We start from the raw sequence: 22,070 nt of genomic DNA, 5'->3' as shown, positions 1-22,070 counted from the left end.
GTAGTAGTAGTAGTAGTAGTAGTAGTAGTAGTAGTAGTAGTAGTAGTAGTAGTAGTAGTAGTAGCAGTAGTGTAGTAGTGTAGTGTGAGTGAGAGAGAGAGAGAGAGAGAGAGTGAGTGTGTGTGTGTGTGTGTGTGTGTGTGTGTGTGTGTGTGTGTGTGTGTGTGTGTGTGTGTGTGTGTGTGTGTGTGTGTGTGTGTGTGTGTGTGTGTGTGTGTGTGTGTGTGTGTGTGTGTGTGTGTGTGTGTGTGTGTGTGTGTGTGTGTGTGTGTGTGTGTGTGTGCAGGCTGTCAGAATGTCAGTTGGTGATGGACAGGGTGATGAAGCTGCAGCTGACGGTGACTGACATGGCTGTTTGGAGACATGGGGTTGTTGGGGGTGGAGTGGTGTGTGGGGGGGACTTGAGGGGGTGTGTAAGGAGGAGGAAGAGGATGCAGAGGAGGCAGAGAAGAAGATGGATGAGATGCAGAAGGAGGATGATGACACCAAAGACAAGGAAAAGAAAGAGAAGTGCAAGACATAAGGAGGAAGAAGAAGAGGAGGAGGAGAAGGAGGAGGGTGGAGAAGGTGGAGGTAAAGATGATGGAGAAGTTGCAGAAGAAGGAGGATGACACTGATGACGAGGAAGGAAAGGAAGGGGAGGAAGAAAAAGAGGAGGAAGAGGAGGAATACAAAGAAATACCTACGTACGCTTTTACTTCTTAATACTTGAAGAGACAAGTTAACAATTCAAAAAGAAGAAGAAGAAGGGAAAGAAAATTAAGGAGAACGATAAAATAAGAAGAAAAAGATGTAAAACGAAAGGAAAGAGATCAGTAAACAATAGAAATTACTGAGTGCAGGTGCCGAACTTGTGGTAACGAGGAGCGAGGCCAGAGTGACAAGAGGCAGTGGTGGTGGTGGTGTTGGTGGTGGTGTTGGTGGTGGCGGTGGCGCTGCAGGGAAGTTGAGTCGGGCCGCCATCCAGCTCACCTTCCAGTCTCAGATCCCGACTGTGGCTTGTCGGGGCCGGACGTGGGTGGCCGCGCTCGTGCAACACTCTTACACGCCTGCCCGTGGCCTCCCCCCGTCAGTCTCTCTCTTGACAGTGAAACAAAACCTCGACGGACCTCAAAGTTTCTCCAGCAAGTCAAAGCTTGGAGAAGTGATCCATTACCGCGAGTTGCTGCTCCTGAAAAGTTCGCGCCCCAGGGAAGTGTTCCTACTTTTGGTGGTTGACTGACAGGAAGAAAGGTGGATTTGTTTCCTGAGCTAGACTTGTGAGGCGGAGTGCTGCGCGGAAGAGTGTGGAGGCCTGCGGAGTGACGGTAAGTGTCCCTGTGGTCTTAGTGAGTGGTGAGGAGTGGGTGGGTCCTCTGGTGGCCCTTCTGATGACCCACTTAAGCCAGCGAAAGAAGTCTTCTACTTGTCCCTCGTCAGCCTCCTTGAACTATAAACACCCGCAGGTTCTACTTCTGTTTCTTCTCTGGCTGCAGCGAGAGTAAAGTTGGATCCCTGCATTCATTACAGTAAAACACTTGGCCCGTCCTTGACCCTTCCTCTTATTCATTAGAGACGTTATGGAGCTCATCTCGGAGTCCAGCTGTATTAGAGTGAGCACAGGGCGCCTTACGTTTTCTAACCTCGTAAAAGAAACGAAGGAGTGTCCAAAAGTGTGGTAGTAAATTTAAATGTGGAGGCGTCTTGTCTCGCCGTGAGTCAGGGCACCATTAGGGTCACGGTCTCGGGAGACTGTTAAGTAGACACACGCTGCGCTCAAGGAAAACAAACGGCAATGCCTTCATGAAAAAAAGAAGAGATTTATATGAAGGTTCCAAGCGGTACTAAAAACATGTTCTTCGTTATTCATGTCGAGCAAAGGCATTGTGTCTTCACGCAGCATGTAAACGAGACACAACAGGCACCTGGAGCAGCACATGACAGGCAAGTGCTGGTGGACAGGAACCTCTCGCACTGCTGCTCTCCTTGTTGTTAAAGACGAGAACGAACTCCAGGCCGAGTTAATTATAGAAAGAGGAAGGCCATGCAGGAAGAGAAATATACTGTATATTGATTGGAGGGCTCGGCCAGGCGGAAACAAGTTGAGGACACAGAAGTACAGAGTAGGCAGCAGGACGAAGAGGTTTAGTTTTGATGGTGCAGTATAGCGAGGCAGCCTGCCATCATTAGACTGCAGACATATGCTACATAGAACGTGGAGATGACGAGTTATATTTACATACTCTTTTGGAGCAGAATTAAAGGGAAGATCACTCTCTCCACCGAATTTGCAATATTTATTTAAGAGAATCTAGACAAGATTCTTACAATGGACACAGAAGGAACATAAGCAGACCGTGTTTACAGTTGTGCCTGGAGTGTTATTGGCAACAGCGTATTGCTGTGAACTCCTTACCAAGTAGTGAACCAGGAATGCAATCTCCTTTCAGCTAAATGTTACTTCAAATCTGCAGAGATACGTAAAATTGTATCGGTTTTCTTCCTTCTTTTGGTTTCCTTGTGAGTGATACATACTTTGATCTTATTCTAAGCAACAAAGACTAGAGGTGAATGAATGTGATCTTTGTCCAGCGCTGTTCTTTGTGCCATTAGTAAAGCAGATAATTAGCAGACGCAGCACTTGGCGGGTCAAGCGATGCCGCTACTGCCAACTACCACTAACTAATAATGAATGAGAAGATGTAAACACACACACACACACACACACCACTGCACCACATTCACGGTCATACTGATTGTTATTGCACTGGCCAGCTGTGTACGTGTGTGTGTGTGTGTGTGTGTGTGTGTGTGTGTGTGTGTGTGTGTGCGTGATTCCATTCAGTATTTACATACATCTGACGTTACTGATTTCCCAACTAAAAAAAATATATATGAGGATAATTGTTTCAGTGGGTGAATATTGAACGCAATTCTGATAACCTGTTCTAAAGCGGAAGAATCACGTGTTGTGCCTAAACCATCCCTAGGGGGAATGAGGTGCAGTGTTTTGTGTCACGAGGAGGGACAAAGAATGCTGGGTTTCTGTTGGTACTCGTGGGTAACAAGTAACTGAAAGAGGATGAATGCTCGTGTATTAAAGTGTTATTGTATCTCTTTATAATTGAATCGGTTTGTGTATTTATGAATGCAGTTGTAACAATAGAAATATTAATGATAATAATAATAGTAATAATAATAATAATGATAATAATAATAATAATAATAATAATAATAATAATAATAATAATAATAATAATAATAATGACAATATTAATAGCAATAATAACAACAATTGTGGGGCTGAAAACTTAAATATTATTCGTATTAAGATTTTGGGATGTTCAAGAGTTGGAGTGTGGTTATGTATATTTATGTATGTAATGAGAGAGAGAGAGAGAGAGAGAGAGAGAGAGAGAGAGAGAGAGAGAGAGAGAGAGAGAGAGAGAGAGAGAGAGAGAGAGAGAGAGAGAGAGAGAGAGAGAGAGAGAGAGATGTGAAAATATGGGTGTGTAGATTGACATTAACGTTTACAAATATCCACTCCCTTTGAACATGTTATTGCGATGTTTTGATCTTCCGGACTGATGCTGAAATTGATGAAAAAATATATAATGTGACCTCGTGACCTCATGTATGGCGAAAATGCATTTGTAAAATATCAACACTTTAAGGAATGTTTCTCCTTATTCATTGATGTTAAAATGAGGACTATGGAGAATAAGAGAAGCTGCAACAAGCCATCAGGTGTACACGTGGTATATCTTACATGAAGTATATCCACATGTTTCCATCTATCATCCTTATCTATCAATCTATCGAATCTTCTTTCAACGGCTTCCCAACGCATCAAGATTAACAACCTGATTACTGAAACTATTGCATTCACCCACCACTCTGTTTGAGAAGCAATTCCTGAATTATTACCCCCTGTATCGTGGTGTCTCACAGATAAAGCCGAGAGCTCCTGATGCAAATGCTAACATACATTAACTCTTTGTGTGGCAATGAAAACCATTTCATAATTAAGGTTTAAGGAAGATAATGGCACTCCTACTATGCGTTTATGTATACTTAACACATAATGGAGATAATGACATTCGTATCTTGCATGTATGTATTTGAAGTAATGACGAGAGCATGCAGATGAATATATGTACGTATAATGTGTATAGTGCCCATCAAGTGCTGCCCTCCTCCCGCAGTGCATCCCACGCAGCATAATTATCTGGAGCACCACAACCAGTCCTTTCAGATCCTGAATCGTATTCCTAAACGTGCTGGGCTTTCATCATTACTATTTTCAAAGAACGCAGACATGATTAATCAAGTTCTCATGATGTTTTCTGTAATCATCGACGCAAAATTTCTGTTGAAACATAAAACACATCATGAAAGCATTATTCAAATTCGCAACAACTTGGAAAAAAAAACGTATATGATGCACCACAAGGTTTGAGAATTGGAACGAGAACCTGAATGAAATAGCTGATGGATTTCAATATGCATACACATTTGGTCTTTCATCAACACCCTTTTCAAAATCTACAAATATGAGTTATGAGGTTTCCATTATTAGTGATAATGTAAATCGCACCTTAGAATATGAAAATATAGATAACTTCTTGTGCATCCGGCTCTCTTTGTCGATAAAAGACCACATTTAACCACAACAAGAATCATGAAGTCGCTAATAACCTCCTAAAGAACTGAGTAAAGGTTGCTATAACACGGAGCTTGGGACCACGAACGAGAGCCAGACAGAATTAAATAACAAGAGAACTGCTCGGCGCGTGTGTGGAGCGCGGCACTGGGTGTGATTGACATTTTGTGAATATTGTGAGGGAATGTTTCACGGACGAGCGGATTGGAGGCTGAGATCTGATCGAGGAGGAACGGCCGCCCACCAGTCTCAGGGGAACCGCGGGAGTGGGCGCCTCACATCAAAGGGTGGAGAGAGAGAGAGAGAGAGAGAGAGAGAGAGAGAGAGAGAGAGAGAGAGAGAGAGAGAGAGAGAGAGAGAGAGAGAGAGAGAGAGAGAGAGAGAGAGAGAGAGTTCTTCGGCGCTCACTCAACCGTATAGTGTGCTCACAAGTTGTGGATGATTTGAACAGACGGTCCAGAGTCTAGGGAATATAGTGGTGGTGGTGGTGGTGGTGGTGGCGATGGTGGTAAGAAGGAAAAGTTGTTGTAGTAATGATGGTAAGGAATTTTTGGGGCTATCTTGATGTTATATAGGTTGATGGTGATAGTATTAGTATTACTAGTAGTAGTAGTAGTAGTAGTATTACTAGTAGTAGTAGTAGTAGTAGTAGTAGTAGTAGTAGTAGTAGTAGTAACAGTAGTAGTAGTAGTAGTAGTAAAAGCAGTAATAGTAGTAATAGTATTAATAGTAGTAGTAGTGGTAGTAGTAGTAGTAGTAGTAGTAGTAGTAGTAGTAGTAGTAGTAGTAGTAGTAGTAGTAGTAGTAGTAGTAGTAAATAGAAGCAGTATGTAGTAACAATAACAGAGATACAATATACAGTCGTAGAAATATCAACAATAGAAGAAGGATTCGTGGTGGTGGTGGCAGTGGTGGTGGTGGTGGCGGCGGTAGTGGTGGTGGTGGTTGTGCAAACGTTGTTGACATTAATATTGTGTTTCCGTAGCTAAGTGGCACAGAGGGAAGAGGGAGGGAGAGAGAAGGGAGGTGGCTGGGGGTGGGTTATTGGTGGGCGAGGCGGGACGGGGTGGTGCAGATGTCGGTTAGCTTAAAGTGGTGGGCTGAGGGAGGCCAATGCGGGCGTGTGCGTGCGTGCGTGCGTGCGTGTATGTGTGTGTGTATGTGCACGTATATATTTGTAAACGTCACCTCAGAAATTCAACAAAAGATATATTTCGAAGCTGAGTGAATTATTACATTTGACATAGCTGTTATTGCCGGTACTGCTCAAATTCACATGTTTTGTTATGATTTATGTTCACAGTAGCGTGGCTTTCCTGTGACTTCTCTCTCTCTCTCTCTCTCTCTCTCTCTCTGCTTGTTTAGTCTGTACCTTCTTTTGAGTCCTGTATGGAAACTGAATATGTTTGTTGTCATTCTTTTATTTTGTTTTTCTATGTGTGAATTTTAGTTTATGCATTGTTGAGGTTTGAAGTTCATGTTTTAGTTTTATTTCGAGGTAAATCATTTGTTAGGTTTTCGCTTTTATTCCACCAATCTCTGTGTTTAGGTTTCCATCTGTGATTGTTCATTTGCTGTGGCAATTGGAGTAATGTAATGTAGCATGGAGAGAGAGATACAGATATATATATATATATATATATATATATATATATATATATATATATATATATAGAGAGAGAGAGAGAGAGAGAGAGAGAGAGAGAGAGAGAGAGAGAGAGAGAGAGAGAGAGAGAGAGAGAGAGAGAGAGAGAGAGAGAGAGAGAGAGAGAGAGAGAGAGAGAGAGAGAGAGAGATTACGTGTGTGTGTGTGTGTGTGTGTGTGTGTGTGTGTGTGTGTGTGTGTGTGTGTGTGTTCCAATAGATCTATTTGATAAGTTATGTTGACATTGCATCTAATTATAAATGTAAATAATTATTTTAGATTCAATCAATACACTAAAAATACATACAGGACAAACCACAAAGGAAATGAATTTTGGGTAATGTGAAAGCGTAATTAGGTGGAAAATTAAAATAGATACTGGTGGCGAATCATGTTAATATTGCATTGTAAAGTGGAAGAAAAGACTATCTATCACTTATCATCGGTTACTTATTTTTTCTTTTATTTCGTTTTCCTCAGCATTCTCGTGGAAAGAAATTATAGTGATTGAGGATGAAAAGAGGCTTCGTTCCTACAAAAACAATGTTACCTCTTATCTAAATAACAAGTTAGTGTTGAAAGAGATAGATGCATTCAGTCTTCAGTTCTTATATACACAGTGTATTGGAAAGAAGGACAGACGCTTTAAATATCCATTCTTATCTTAGTAGTTAATTGGTAAAATGTGTAGACGCTCGTGTAACTATACAAAGCATTAATCAGGTCAAATCTTTATGTCTTGAATCATATTGTGCTCTTAAGAGATAACTTCACAATTTCTTTGCATCATTTCTATTTTCAAATGCCACATACTTGGTTATTTAAATTCCCATCGGTGTGTTTCATATTGATTATGCTAGATACGCTTGGGCACTAACGAGTTAAAGCTTCACTAAAGTCTTGAGGCACTTCTAAAAAGTTTGATATATGAAAACACCCCTGAAATCTTCAACAACTTTTGTTTACACCTGCTTCAAGTAGTCGCGATAAGGAACATTTGAGAATATAAATGTTTTGTGTTGTGGAAAAAATTGGTTAAACATTGGTAAGGTTGCGATTGGTAATACAAACACCATCTGCAATCTCTTGTAATGTGTACGTTTTTCTCTTTTTCATCTTCATATATTACAATCTGCTGATAATCCGTCAGTTTTCAGGCTTCGTAAGGAGACTGTGAGCAGCCCCAGTACGTATAATCAAGGACAACGCTAAGCGGCAGAAGTGAGAGTGTGAAATTGGTTGGTCTTCCGCTTCTGTCCATGACTGTACTTTACATTCTCCGAAGTTTCCACAACTTGCTCTCCGGAAGACTCTGGTGAAAGTTAGAAAAGTAAATTACCACTGCTTTATCCCACGATTTCCTACAACACTGGCTCTAACTACAGTGATAAGCACCTGAAAATGTATTGTTACTATTTTGAATGATTAATTATGTAATGTCTGATAATGTTACCAGAGTCTGGGATTAGAAATGCATATTTAATTTATTGTGCATGAGGTGCTTGGTGCGGCTGGAGTTCGAGGTTCGAAGTTTGTTGTTAATCAAGTTAAGGCTCCATTCGAGAATAATTCGTGAGCGTGACACGTGTATGTGTTGCGGGCGTGACTCGAGACAAAAACTGACTTCAAAGATTATGTTATTATTTTGCCTGGAAGCATAATCATCATGTAAGAACAGTTAGAGATACTATCAATGATAAATAGTAGTAATAATGACGTTTTATATATACGTATAGCAATATATCCACTGAATATAAATACAATTCTCAATGAATAATAATAATATCAATATACGAGTTGGCATTTTAACCATTTCATTCTTACATTTATCTTTTTATGAAAAATACAATTAATAACAAAAGTGAAAAAAAAAAATCAATAAAATATGTTACCAAGTCTGCCGTTGAATTGCACATATGTACAGTATTTCAGAACGGGTTAGGTTCTTTTACGCATCTTGTATCTTGTCTCAGTGAAGCACGTTGCTCTCACACTCATGCATATCTGGTGACTGCTTCTGCCTCTGCGGTTTGCTAGTATTTTTTTCCTTTTTACATAATAGTGGATAGTTGACCAAAGACGACATAAAACGAAAAAGAGGCCCACTAAGTTGCCAGTCCCCTTGTAGCGTGACACAGGAATGGATGAAACACGCCCTTACACTCCTAATTTCCCTCGAGGCTCCTCAGAAAGCGGGGCCAGACAAAAAATTCATATTCTTGTCTTGGGGTGATGTCTGGAAGGAACTGACTATTTTTTCTAGAGATGTAATAATAATTTGTTGTGGAGGCAAAATTGATGGAGCTTCTCAATTTGTATAATGTGATTCATTTACTTCCTTTAAAAGAGCTATTGTTTCTATACCAGATTACCACAATGTTCTTTACTGCGGACTCTTGAGAGTTTAAAAGGCCTTATAAAGAAACAGTTCAGCATCGCACCTCCACTATTTCAAGAGGTTCCTGTTTAAATGACACAAGTTTTCAAGGTTGTTTTTATGGTTCTAATGACAAATTCACAGGATAAACACCCTCTGAAACCCGGGTTGTCATCTCTACAGGCCTATAGACGATAGTGGACTCTTGAAACTCTTGCTATGCTGTGCTTAGTCTATCAAGACTTTAGGGATCACAGATGGTCAGTCTTGGTTAGTGTTCTTCCTTTATGTTCAAGTTTATTTAGCCTTTAGAACAATGAACTTAATTTAACTACTTTGTGCAATTATGTAACGTGGATTATGCAGACTGAGTGCTTTTCCCATGTGCCCCGTCACTTTGCTCTACAATAGCTAAGTGAGTCTGTCATTTGGGTTGAGTATACTTCCTTTGTTTTCAGTCCCTTCACTCTTAGGGGGCGGTCAAGGGCAATGGATCATTCGAGCTGAGAGTGCCTCCCCTAGTTTAGAGTTTCCTGGTGCATGATGGAAAGTCCGCATAGAGCTGTGTGGCTGCTGCCCTTTACCGACGGACAGCGTGGGAGGAGAGGTAGGAGAGTGGAAGAGGAAAGGATGGAGGGCAGAGAGTGGAAGAGGAAAGGATGGAGAGCAGAGGAAGAGAGGGAAGGGAAGGGAAAGCTGTTACTCGTGAGTGGGAGGACGTTCAGAAGGGACACTATATTGGGGTTCTTGTTTTTTAGTAGTCATTGAAGAAAATTGGGAAATGATTGAGTTATGGCGTAGCAACGGGAAACCTTTTGTAGGACCTGCGCCGGTAAGGAGAAGACTGTGCTACCCTTCCCCACCAAGAAACGGCCGTGTGGTAGAAGCAAAATCGGAACAATGCAGTAAAGAGTCACCCGATCCTTAATGCAGGAAGAGGTATATGGATGATGGGGAGGAGGAAAGGAAGAAGAGCAAAGCGGTGACTGATTTGAGATTGGAGAAAGATGGGTCAGTAAAAACCAAAAGGATAATGCAGAAAGGAAAACAAGCAAGAGAGAGAGAGAGAGAGAGAGAGAGAGAGAGAGAGAGAGAGAGAGAGAGATGGAGATGGGGATGGGTGGGAGTAATCGCCAGGAGGAAGAGAGAAAAGAAAAGAGGTAAGGAAAAAAGGACATGGGACCCTGGAATGCGTGCATTGTGTACGTTAAAAAAAAAAGGAGAAGAAAAACACAAGAATGAATGAGGCGAAATGGAGATTGCATGCCAGGGCTGCAAAACTCTCGGGACTGGAACCACAGCTTGCAAATGATGTAAGAATATGTATCGTGTTTACCAGGAAGTTGAAACTCACGGCAGTAAAGATCACATTACAGCAACGGCGAGGCATTACGAGTCGAGAGTTTTGGTGCATTCTGAAACACAGGAGCGGGGTTTGGATGGTTGCTTGTGGTAAGATAAGCCACTTCCGAACAATGTCTATAATCACAGTGGAAAAACTAAGAAGGAAGAAAAAAATGAGAGAGGAAAAGAGATCAAAAAGAGGAAATAAAGAAGGTAAAGAAAAAAGGAGGCAGGAAACAGAGTCACTTTACGAATTAAAATAAAGAAGGTGAAAAAAGAAAAATATATATGCATACCGCTTTACAATAACATTACTTCAAGACTTTGGATGAAAAAAACACACACACACACAAGAAACAAACACTTTTACATCTCATTTCAAATACTGCGAAGAAAAACAGTCCCCATCTGGCTTAATGACATCACTACAACACTACCAGTAAAGAAAAAGAAAGACAAATAAGCGCCCAGGAGAAACAGAAGACGCATTTTACACTCATCCCCGCAAATGAGTCATCAAGAAGCGAGAGAACTAGCGCCTGCAGCAATCTCATCTCGGAAAATAGAACAATAAGAGAAAGCAAAGCAATTGTAATCTCATCTCAAGAAACGTGGGGAACTATCTCTGCTGCTGCTTCATTAGTTAAGAATCCACAAGTTAGTACGAAGAGCCTTGAGGAGGGAGGGAGGGGAATGATAGTGCGATGCTTGTGATGGAGAAGTTACACACACACACACACACACACACACACACACACACACACACACACACACACACTGCAATGAATCCCTCGAAGCCTGACTGACGGTACACCAGCGGCTTGGGAAGGAGCAGGGGGGGAGTCTTAGCTCTCTCCAAATTGGAAGATTAAGAGAGTGAAGGCGGCCTCTTGATACGGTAAATAGTGAGCCCTTAGAGATTTTTAGGAGGTGGTAGTCTCTGTTGCCTGGTTCTCCTGTGTAGCGAGCTAAGTAGAGTGCGTGTTGCTGTTTGGTAAAAGTGTTGTTTGATGCGGGTTTGCTTCTTCACGAGAAAGATTCAGGTGATGGAAGGTTAAGCTACTTTTTTTGTGGACCACCTTAAGTAAGAATAAAACTAATTGTGTGAGTTTTTCCTTAGCACCTTTACTTTTTATATACGAATGCTACAATTTGTGTGTAAGAGGCATGGTATGTGTGTGTGGATGATGGCTGATTGATTCTGTTACTGTGTGTATGTCTGTCAGTCTGTCTATGTTTGGATTCTTTCATGGTTAGTTGGCTTGTTGGCTGGATGTTTGGCGCTCCTTTCTCTCTCTCTCTCTCTCTCTCTCTCTCTCTCTCTCTCTCTCTCTCTTTCTCACACACACACCTCCGCAGTCGCCCCAAAGGTGATGAGAGCGCCTAAGCGGAGTGTTTAGAGACAATAATTGGATTGGGTCTTGACAGCGCCTGGAGGAGAGCGGAGGGAGACACTGCTGCCACCACTCCTCTCCTCTGCTCCTCACCACCACCATTACCACCACTACCACCACTACCACCACCACCACCAACAACAACAACAACAGCAACAACAACATTTCCACCACCAGCTATTTTTTCGGCAACCGCGTCCATTAAGAAAACAAAGAAAAGAAACATCATCAACAGTCTTTACGAGTTGCGTGGCACTTTCGTATTATAAGTTAAGTCTGTGTGTGCGTGTGTGTGTGTGTGTGTGTGTGTGTGTGTGTGTGTGTGTGTGTGTGTGTGTGTGTGTGTCTATGTGTCTGTGTGAGTGTGTGAATGTGTGTTTTAAGCGTTGGCCAGTGATGTAACGTCCATTTCCACGTCGTAATATTTAATGCTAAGTGGCGTCCGGGAAGACATGTATCACTTCTCCGGGTACGGGAGCCTTTTCTTCCGTTGCCCGAGTCTCTGCTGCCTGTGGGTTCCTATTCTTCACGTGACATGGGAATTACGTAATATATGTTGTAATGTCTCAGAGCCCACGTTCCTCAGTTTACGAGCTTGGTAAGTCTCTAAATTGACGCTCCTCTTAAGAGTCTGACTCTGGAATTCGTTAAGTCCTTGCCTGCTTCTGTATTTCCAACTTCCTATGACTTGGTTACATTTAAGAGGGAGATTTCAAGACATTTATCCCTTTTTTTCAGCCAATTATCTCGTACTTGTAAGCTGTAAAGTGTAAGGGGACTCGCAAGTAAGTGGGTCTTTTTTTATGTTTTTTTTGTTGCCCTTGGCCAGCTTTCCTCTTACAAAAAAAAAGCTGATTTTTTTTAATTGCTTTCCTTCGTAACAACTGCTGCATGTATTGTTTTCAAAGTTTAAGGGTTTTTCTTCAAGAGGAACAAAAAAAAATCATAAAATAGGAGTAATAAAGGTGTTTGTCCGCAAAGAATACTGTCGAGTCAAAGGAGGGAATAAATACTTAAAAAACAGACAGGGAGAATCAGTCACGGATAAAACATAAGTATCAGAGAGGCATAAATTACTCTTTTTTTTTTTTTATTTGTGTCTCCTGCATACGACACTGGTTCATTCCATACTTCAGGCTCATATATATTACCTGCGTACCTTGAGAGCTTAATCAGTAGGTAGGCAATATATGAGCTTTTCCGTGATACATTCAACTTTGATATGCCGCAATAGGTTCGCGACTCGTTGTGCGTTAAATTGATCTATTACATTGCATCATATTGTCTTCATATGGGATTAATTCAACGGTTCTTTGATGTTCAGGGATTAGAAAATTTGTTTGCACTGCTTAATTTTTCTACATCGTCAGAGGGATTTGAAACAGTAGCTAATCGAAGGAAGATCTTTTACTCATATTTTGTTTAGGACAAATCGTAAAGGGTCAATTGTTAGATGCAGACGGCTTTCAATTCCTCATTCCTCAGATTCTAGCTCCCCTCATTGCCGTGTGCTTCATTAGCTTCTTCTACATCTGTAAGGAGTTGACTCTTAGGCCTCGGGAACCTCCATTGAAGCGGAGGACTAGTCGAGGCCTCTCATCCCTTCCACTTTCTTGTCGCTGCTCTCTTCACTCCTTAATCTGTCTGTAGTGTTCCCCCTCCTGCCGCGGGAAGCTTCGTTCAAGGGCTCGTGAGGTAGAGCTCGATGACTCTCATCTTTCCAACCCCCCACCTCATCCACCCTTGCTGTGCCTCTCCTCCCTCCCTGACGTTGGTGGTAGTGTTGCCGTCTGCTCTTAAGGTGTTGCCATCTCCCGTCACTGACCTACCGACCCATCGACTTGTTTCTCATTTCAGTGACGGTTCAACACAGTACTCAGACGCGTGATTTTAGACGTTTTACTTTTTGAAACATATTTTTTTTCTTCGATGGTTAAAGGAGTAATTTGTTGGATTCCCATGGGTGATTTTTTAGTTGACGATACGGAATTTATGTTGAATTATGAGTAAAAACATAAAATCTCCTTTGACAAGTGTTATAACTTTCTTTAAGAGCTTATTGAAAAGGACTGAAAGGATTACGAATGCAGATGTCAGTTTCACAAGTTAAATTTTTTTTTTTAATTTGATAGAAGACAGGCAAAAAAAAAAAAAAACGCTAATTTCCTAAGATAAAGAGTAACGAAAAGTGGCAGTGGAGTTGTAGAGGTGTCTCGATACTCCTCTTCAAAAAAAAAAAAAAAAAAAAAAAAAAAGCTGAAGTCATACGTGAGTAAAAAGAGGAAAAAGAAAACTTAGAATGTCCGTCTCTTTTCTCTTCATTTTCTTTTACAATTAGATTTACAAGGGTGGAAAATGGCCTTCACCTGGTTTCCTTTGTCTTAATTGAACATTTAAAAGGAAAAGTTTAATTCTTTCCACACCCAAGAACACAGATATAATTTTTGCCTTTTTATTGTTACACCTTTTTACGGTTGATATATATATATTTTTTTTTCGAGAGAGAGAGAGCCTAGGATTGTGAAGAGCGAGTGAGGTGTTTAACATTTTATATTTACCACTTGACCTCCTGCCGTTAAAATAGAGACTGAAAAATGTGTCAAGTTTTTAAGTCAGGACAATGGGAGAAGAAAAATAAAAAAGAATTATTCCGACTGAAATACTAAGACATATCGAATTATATTTTTGATTTTCTTCGTCTTTTTCCTCTATTAATGCGATCTAGAGTCAGGAATAATTTAAAACATCACGAACTGTACGGTAAAATAATGATTTCTAGAAAAAAAAAAAAGACACGAGAGATTGATGCAGACTTAAATGAAAATACCAATATAATTTTGTCTCCCTCTAGCGACACATCCATGTTTGATTAAGAGAAAATTAAATACACTGGAAACTTGAAGGTGAAAGAAGTGAAGGTAAAAAAATATTCATTATATAAATTAGCAGGACTGGCTATGACGCACCTTCATTCCCACCACACCATGATTCCCACTACACCTTGATTCACACCTCTGATTCCCACCACTGATTCCCACCACTAATTCCCACCACACCTTGATTCTCACCACTGATTCCCACCACGCCTTGATTCCCACCACTGATCCCCACTACTGATTCTTACCACACCTTGATTCCCACCACTGATTCCCACCACACCTTGATTCCCAATGGTTCTCTCTTCAGCTTCTCTCTCCTCTACTTTTAAATAGTTCCAAGTTGAAGTTTTTAGTATTCCCGGTGTATGTTCATGAATCCAGTGACAATTTACCAAGAATTCTGCATCATTAATTAACAAAATAATAAAAAACACAGAAAATCATATCCTAGGCCTTAGAAAATAGACTTATCCCCTTCAATACCAGGACGCCTTTCCATATTCACTTTGCTTAATAGTTATTTAATGATTTTATAGAAATTCAGAAACTCACATGTGGTATTACAATGGTGGAAACTGTTGCTATTAATCTTCCAGCCTCCATAGGCCCTTCATAATGTCAATAAAATGGTCTAATAGTACACCAATTTCAAGGTAAAAATGTGTCCTAGTATTGAAGGGGTTAATGAGAGAATGAGGTGTTTAAAGATACATGCCTTGAATTCTCGCCTCTGGTTTACCCAACACAAGTGTGGATAGCAGTGCATGGTGTAGCGCAGTGGGTGAGCATCGGCCACCTCCACGCGCTGCACTATAAAACAAAGCCGCGCCAATCCCTTCATAATCAATGCAACATAAAGCAGCAGCAACAATACACAGTCATGATCGACTAAAAAGCTCTAGGCATAGCAATAATTAACATGCTCTCTCTGTCTCCTCCCTTTCCCTTTCCCTCTCCCTGTTTCGTCCCCAGACTTACATGCTTACTTTTCTCTGACCTCTCCCTCACCCTCTTCTCCCCACTCTTCCGTTCTCTGAAATACTAATCATGCTTCCATCCTCTACCCCTTTCCCTCTCCCTCTCTTTATATATTTCCTGCTTCTGTGACTCTCTCTTTCTCTTCACCTCGCAATCGTCATTACCCTCACTCACCATTATTTTTATTCTCCCTCTTTTTTTCATAATATTCTCCTGTTGCCTTTATAATCGCCTTACTTCTCTCCTAGTCACGACTGCCTCCCCGCCTCCTGCTACCCCAGTGCTGTATTTACCTTCCCCGGCCTACCGTGAATCACACGCCACACTCCAGGCCGTCGGGTGCCTCCTACTTGCCCTGGGGAGGGCCTGAATGGGTTGCGGGAGTGTTCGGGGGTAGCATAGTAAACATAAAGAAACAGAAAGGAAGAACAAACGCTTATAAAAGTATAAGAATGGAAGCGTGTGCTGTATTTCTAGTAAATGTAAAGTGGAAGGAAGAAAAGTTAGAGTATATAAAAGAGGTGTGTGCTGCTGCCTGTAAAAACACAAAGAAATAGAAAGGAAAAACACACCGCCTGGGAATATAAATGTAGAAGTGTGTGTTGTTTTATAAAAGACAGAGAGTAAATAAGGGAAGCTTTATAAAACAACATACCTACATATTTCCATTCTCACCCCCCCTTCTGTTTCCACTATTAGCAAACATGTTATGCTTTAATCAAGGGCTTGTTTGTGGAGACTATGCAGCGAGGCCGACTAATGCATCGTCGAGTACTGCACTATCCGCCAAACAGTGAGGTAAATAGGATAGCATAGACAAAGCTTCATCCCCACCCACCTTTTCCTTCACCAGACCTTACAGAAACACTACTACCATGCAATGTGAAAAAGAATAATATGGAAATCTTATAGGATTGAAATGTAAAAATGTCTCTATTGTTATTTCTATTCAGTGTTAAGCAACTAGTAACATTCCTAGTAAACCCCGAGGAGGAGAGGTAGTGGCAGGAGGAGGAGGAAGAGGAGGAGGAGGAGGAGGAGGAGGAGGAGGAGGAGGAGAGGGAATGAGAAGAAAGGAGGAAGAGGAGGTTGAAAAAAATTGCTGTGTAGAAATGATAACTTAAATCCATATTATAGAAGAAAAGTTAAAAAAAGTATGAGAGAAAAATGGGAGGAGGAGGAGGAGGAGGAGGAGGAAGAGGAAGAGGAAAAGGAGAGGGAGTGAGAAGAGAGGAAGAAGAAGAGGTCATAAAGATTGCTGTGTGGAAATGATCACGTAAATCCATATCGTAAGAGAAGAGATGAAAAGTAAGAGAAAAAATAAGAGAAAGAGAGAAGATGAGAGTAGAAAAGAAGATTAGTGGCATGAGAAAAGTTAGTTAATTCTATATCAAGGAGAAAGAGAGAATGAAGATGATGAGGGTGGTGGTGACTGGGTTGTGGTGATGGTGATGTTGGTGAAGAGACGAAAGAGGAAACAGAAATAGAAGAGGAGGAAGAAGAAGAAAATGATATCAGTACGCTTGAATTGAGCCTGAAACCGATTGCACGGATGAAGAAAAGGAGGAGAAGGAGGAGGAGGAGGAGGAGGAGGAGGAGGAGGAGGAGGAGAAGGAAGAAGAAGAGAAGGAAGACAAGAATGATTAGACCTTTTACCACCATCACCACTACTACCATCATTATCATCAATCACCACCACCACCACCACCACTACCACCACTATCACCATCACCATCATCATCATCATCATCATCATCATCATCATCATCATCAACTCCTTCTTCAAGTTTTCTTTTGTTTTATTTCTTTATTTCTTTCTTTTTTTTTTTTCGATTCCTTGTCTTACGTTTCAATGACTTTCTGATCCACTCCTGTTTATTATTCCTTCTCTCTCTCTCTCTCTCTCTCTCTCTCTCTCTCTCTCTCTCTCTCTCTCTCTCTCTCTCTCTCTCTCTCTCTCTCTCTCTCTCTCTCTCTCTCTCTCTCTCTCTCTCTCCACTTTTCCAATTCCACCTTCTTTCCTTTCACAATTAACTTCTGCTTTTGCATTGTTTTCTTTCACTTTTCCTTATCCTTTTTTTGTTCATTCATTTCATCTTCCACCCTCTCTCTTCCTACTTCAACTATGTCTTACTTTTTTTTCATTCTTATTTCGCCTCAGTGTCTCTTATTCCCTGTTTCCCTCCGCTGTTCTTTTGTCACTTCTTTCTTCTTCCTTCTTCTTCTTCTTCTTCTTCTTCTTCTTCTTCTTCCTTGAGCCAATATTCTTACTGGCATCGTTGACATCTTCGTTTTTCTTTTCCCTTCCGTGTTTCCCTCTTTCTGTCTCCTTTTTCTCAACACCACTCATATATTTTTCTTCTCCTACAATTGCCATCTTTTCTCTCTCTCTCTCTCTCTCTCTCTCTCTCTCTCTCTCTCTCTCTCTCTCTCTCTCTCTCTCTCTCTCTCTCTCTCTCTCTCTCTCTTTCTCATTTTTTTTGTGTGTGTGTCTGCTTGTGTGTGTGTGTGTGTGTGTGTGTGTGTGTGTGTGTGTGTGTGTGTGTGTGTGTGTGTGTGTGTGTGTGTGTGTGTTTCTCCTTCACCATCTTCCTGCCTTCAGTCTCTCTCTCTCTCTCTCTCTCTCTCTCTCTCTCTCTCTCTCTCTCTCTCTCTCTCTCTCTCTCTCTCTCTCTCTCTCTCTCTCTCTCTCTCTCTCTCTCTCTCTCTCTCTCTCTTCTCTCTACCGATAGCCACAACTCATGTTTCCTTTTTCTTAGTTTGAATTTCTCCTCCTCCTCCTCCTCCTCCTCCTCCTCTTCCTCTTCCTTTTTACCTTTTCCTGAGGCTGCGTTCTCTTCCCCCCACCATTTCCCTCCTCCTCCTCCTTCTTCTCCTCCTTCTCCTCTTCCTCCTCCTCCTCCTCCTCCTCCTCCTTCTCCTCCTCCTGTCTCCTCGTCCTGCTCCTCCTCCTCCTCCTCCTCCTCCTCCTCCTCAGGTCTTCCGCCCCTAAGCCCCCTGTCTTCCCTGTCCTCATTTGCGACTTAAATTGCCCCTCGGAACAGGCCCTTGTCTAATGAACAAACTCTTTTTCTTCCCTGTATAAAAAAGCAACGCTAGGGAAACTTACGACCTTCCCTTTACTAAAAGCTCTCGTCAGTGTTTTTTTTCTCTCTCTCTCTCTCTCTCTGTTCTCTGTTTCTCTGTCTCTCTGTCTCTGTGTCTGTCTCTGTGTCTCTGTCTCTGTCTCTGTCTCTGTCTCTGTCTCTCGGTCTCTGTGTTTCTGTTTCTGTTTTTGTCTCTGTCTGTCTGTTTCTTACTCTCGCCGTCTCTGTGTCTCTCTCCGTTTCTGTCTCTATCTCTCTCCGTCTCTCTCTCTCTCTCTCTCTCTCTCTCTCTCTCTCTCTCTCTCTCTCTCTCTCTCTCTCTCTCTCTCTCTCTCTCTCTCTCTCTCTCTCTCTCTCTCTCTCTCTCTCTCTGTGCCTATGACTTACTGTTGCTTATTTATGTTCGCTCTGGAACTCTTGTACATACAGGTTTATAAAGAAGGTACGTGGTTTTCAGTCTTTTTAATAAACGAAAGAATGTATAGAGTTTTAAGCTTGTGAAGAAGTTATATTGGAGTTTTCATCTCTTTTTCTCTCCCTCTGCCGTTTACTTCTTATTGGTGCACTTGGTTTTCATTTTCTTCAGACACGTAAACAATTATTTATATACGAGGAAGGTTTCGGATGTTTAGAGACGTGAGGTAATAGAGGACTTACTGTGGTCTTTTGCAGTCTATTTCTCTGCTTTTGTTGTGCTTGTAACTAGCGCCTATTTTTTGTTCCTTCTCTCTTAGTCACGTAAACACAGAGGTAATACACACACACATGCCTTTTGGGGCTTTTACATAGAGATGTCTCTCTCTCTCTCTCTCTCTCTCTCTCTCTCTCTCTCTCTCTCTCTCTCTCTCTCTCTCTCTCTCTCTCTCTCTCTCTCTCTCTCTCTCTCTCTCTCTCTTTTAAACTTAATGCACATAACATACATATTTTACACATAAGTATGTTTACAGTTGGAGCTGAGTTCGTGAGCTAAGAGCGTGCACTGGCATGTGACGCTCATTCTAAAGCTGCTCCCGGGGACGGCATTGTGAGCGAGGGTGTCATAAAACTGTCACTGTCAGTTGCGCACCTCCTCGCCACTGATCAGCACTGTCATGTCAGGCACACGCACATCCCACGTCACTGTGTTTCACTGTCACTGTCAGGCATACTATTTTCCTCCACTGTCACTGTCAGGTGGATTGCAGGCTGGTGGACACTGCCATTTTATCACCTGTCACTGTCACTATCAGGCGGATGTGTCCGTAACCAGGCGTGGGCAGCACACTTCACCTGCTGGGTGGACATGCTGGAGACGTCCACTACTGAGGTGAAGGCGTTCCACAACACCGCGGTGTCGTGGGAGAAGGCGCGCTGACACCTCACAGAATGGCACCTCGGCACCTCGAGGAGGGTGTCGGACACTACCGCTCTCGTAGTACGTTCACTCCTCCTCCAGGGTATCCGTAGAGCCGTGAGGTGAGGTATTTGCTGCACCTGGGCTTTGTGCAGCACAGTAAGGGCCCCAACACGCCTTCGGTGCTCCAAGCTGTCCAGCACGTTGATAGGGGCTTCTTGGTGAGGGTCTGGGTGCTGTCGCTGCTGTCTCTGCTGCAACTGCTGCCCCTGATGCCGCTGTCGCTGTAGCTCAGCTTGGGGCTGCTGTCCCAGGCCACCGGCATCGCGAAGGAGGCGCTCGGCTCGCCGCTGCACCTTGTCCAGCAGGGAGAGGTGGGACTGGGCACTGCACATCCAGCTGAGGGGGCTGTACTCCATGATGGGCCTCACCTGCGCTTTGTACAGCGTCATGAGCCCTTGGCATCGAGTAGGTGCCTCACTCGACGTAGGAGTGTCACCCTCAGGGATGCCTTACGTGCCACGCTCTCCAGGTGGCGGTCGAAGCTGAGTTTGGAGTCTACCTCCACCCCCAGGATGTTGATGGAGTCCTTAATGGCAAGGGTGTCTTCTCCAAACTTCAGCTGGCCTTCAAACAGCCTGACGTCCTCCCGTGAACGTGAGATGACCACGGCCTGGGTTTTTCGGCAGCGAACTTGACTTGCCACTGTTTACCCCAGGCCATGATGTCACCAAGGTGGCGGTTGGTGACATCAATCACGTTCACTGCCTCCTCTCTACCGAAGCTGTGCGAGAGTGGCATCGTCCGCGTATGCCGACACAGGCGAGGCTCTGAAGGAGGTCGTTGAAATATACGTTCCACAGGATGGGGCCAAGGATCGAGCCCTGTGGAACGGAGGCCTCCACTGGGTGTGTGGTTGACGTGCACCCGCCCAACACTACTCTCAGACTCCGGCCTTGTAGGTAGCTGGAGAACAGCTCTAGCAGTTGTCCTGTGATGCCGAACTGTTCGAGCTTGGCCAGGAGTCCTTTGTGCCAAACTCTGTCAAAAGCCCCAGCAATGTCAAGGGCAATGACGAGGGTGGGGCGGCCGGCGTCGAGGGCGTCATGCCAGGCTTGTGTGAGGAGGAGAAGCATGTCGGAGGCGGAACGTCTCTTTCTAAATCCATATTGGCGTGGAGAGATGAGGTGACGCTCCTCTAGGTGACAGGTCAGCTGCTCAGCTATTATTCTCTCCAAGATCTTGCTGACAGCTGACAGGAGAGAGATGGGGCGGTAGTTTGCTGGGTCACCTTTATCCTTTTTTTGTGTACAGGAGTGACCCGAGCCTCCTTCCATGCAGCTGGCCAGGTGCTGGTTTGTAGGCACTGGCGGAAGATGTGTGTGAGGGGCTTTGTTAGCTCCTCCGCACAGTGCTTCAGCAGGAAGGGCGAGACGTCGTCAGGGCCGGGCGCCTTCCTGGTGTCGGTGCTGCGCAGAAGCTTTGTCACGGCGGCTTCGCTGAGCTGTAGGTGGTCCAGGGTTACGTCACACAGGCGGGTTAGTTGTGGAGGCTGACTGTCAGGCTCCTCAGTCGTCATTCTCCCGCTGAAGTGTGCTGCCAGGAGTTCAGCCTTGTCTTGGTTGGCAACTGCCAAGTTGCCAGAGGCTGTTTTAGGGCGGGATCCTCTCCTGTGTGACTGTGCCCTGCCGCTGCTTCACAAGGGACCACCATTGCTTGGGATCAGTTTGGTTACTGGCAAGCTTCCTCCGTAGACTTAACTCCCACCTCTGCCTCGCCCATGTAGCCACTCTCGCCATGTTTTTGCAAGCAGCGCGGTGCTGGGCCTTGTGGCGCCTGGAGGGACGACGCTTCAGACGAGTCCAGGCCTTGTACTTGGCATCAGCAGCTTGCCGGCACCTGTAGCCGAACCACGGCTGGTCTCGTGGATCGACTCTATATGCCCTGTGAGGGACGTGCCTGGCTTGTGCTGATATGATAAGGGAGGTGAGGGTTGCCACGTTGTGGTTCATGTCATCTGTGAACGTGGATTCCCAGTTGGTGGAGGCTAACTCTGCCCTGAGCCCCGCCAGTTAGCCTTCTCCCATAGCCAGATGGTGCGCTGGCTTCCTTCCTCACTTGCTGGGTTAAGACCAACTTCACAGAGGACCGCATTGTGGTCAGAGCTACCAACCTTGTCAAGTTGGTAGCACTGCACAGAGTCTGCCGGCAGATCGGTCAGGACAGGGTCGAGGGAGGCACCACGCGCGTGCGTGGAGAAAGTCACGTGGTTGGTGAGCCCGTGGACCGTTATGAGCTCTGTGTAGGCTCGGTTCACCAGGTGCTGGTTTAAATCCCCCACAATAATGGTATTCTGACAGCTGTGGGTGGCCATGATTGTGTCCAGTTGGTC

General features: G+C 43.5%; 1 protein-coding gene across 2 annotated transcripts in view; it reads left to right on the top strand.

The window, feature by feature from the left end:
* The first annotated feature begins 932 nt into the window (after nt 1-932).
* LOC123518916 (glutamate receptor ionotropic, kainate 2-like) overlaps nt 933-22,070 on the top strand; it is a 342,671-nt gene continuing 321,533 nt past the window's right edge. For both annotated transcript variants that reach the window (XM_045279986.1, XM_045279985.1), the window contains exon 1: nt 933-1,307. The gene's annotated coding sequence lies outside the window, so the exon portion shown is untranslated. The remainder of the gene's footprint in view (nt 1,308-22,070) is intronic.

The sequence above is a fragment of the Portunus trituberculatus genome, chromosome 44, assembly GCF_017591435.1.
Source record: "Portunus trituberculatus isolate SZX2019 chromosome 44, ASM1759143v1, whole genome shotgun sequence".
NCBI lineage: Eukaryota > Metazoa > Arthropoda > Malacostraca > Decapoda > Portunidae > Portunus > Portunus trituberculatus.
This window is presented reverse-complemented; position numbering and strand designations above follow the sequence as displayed.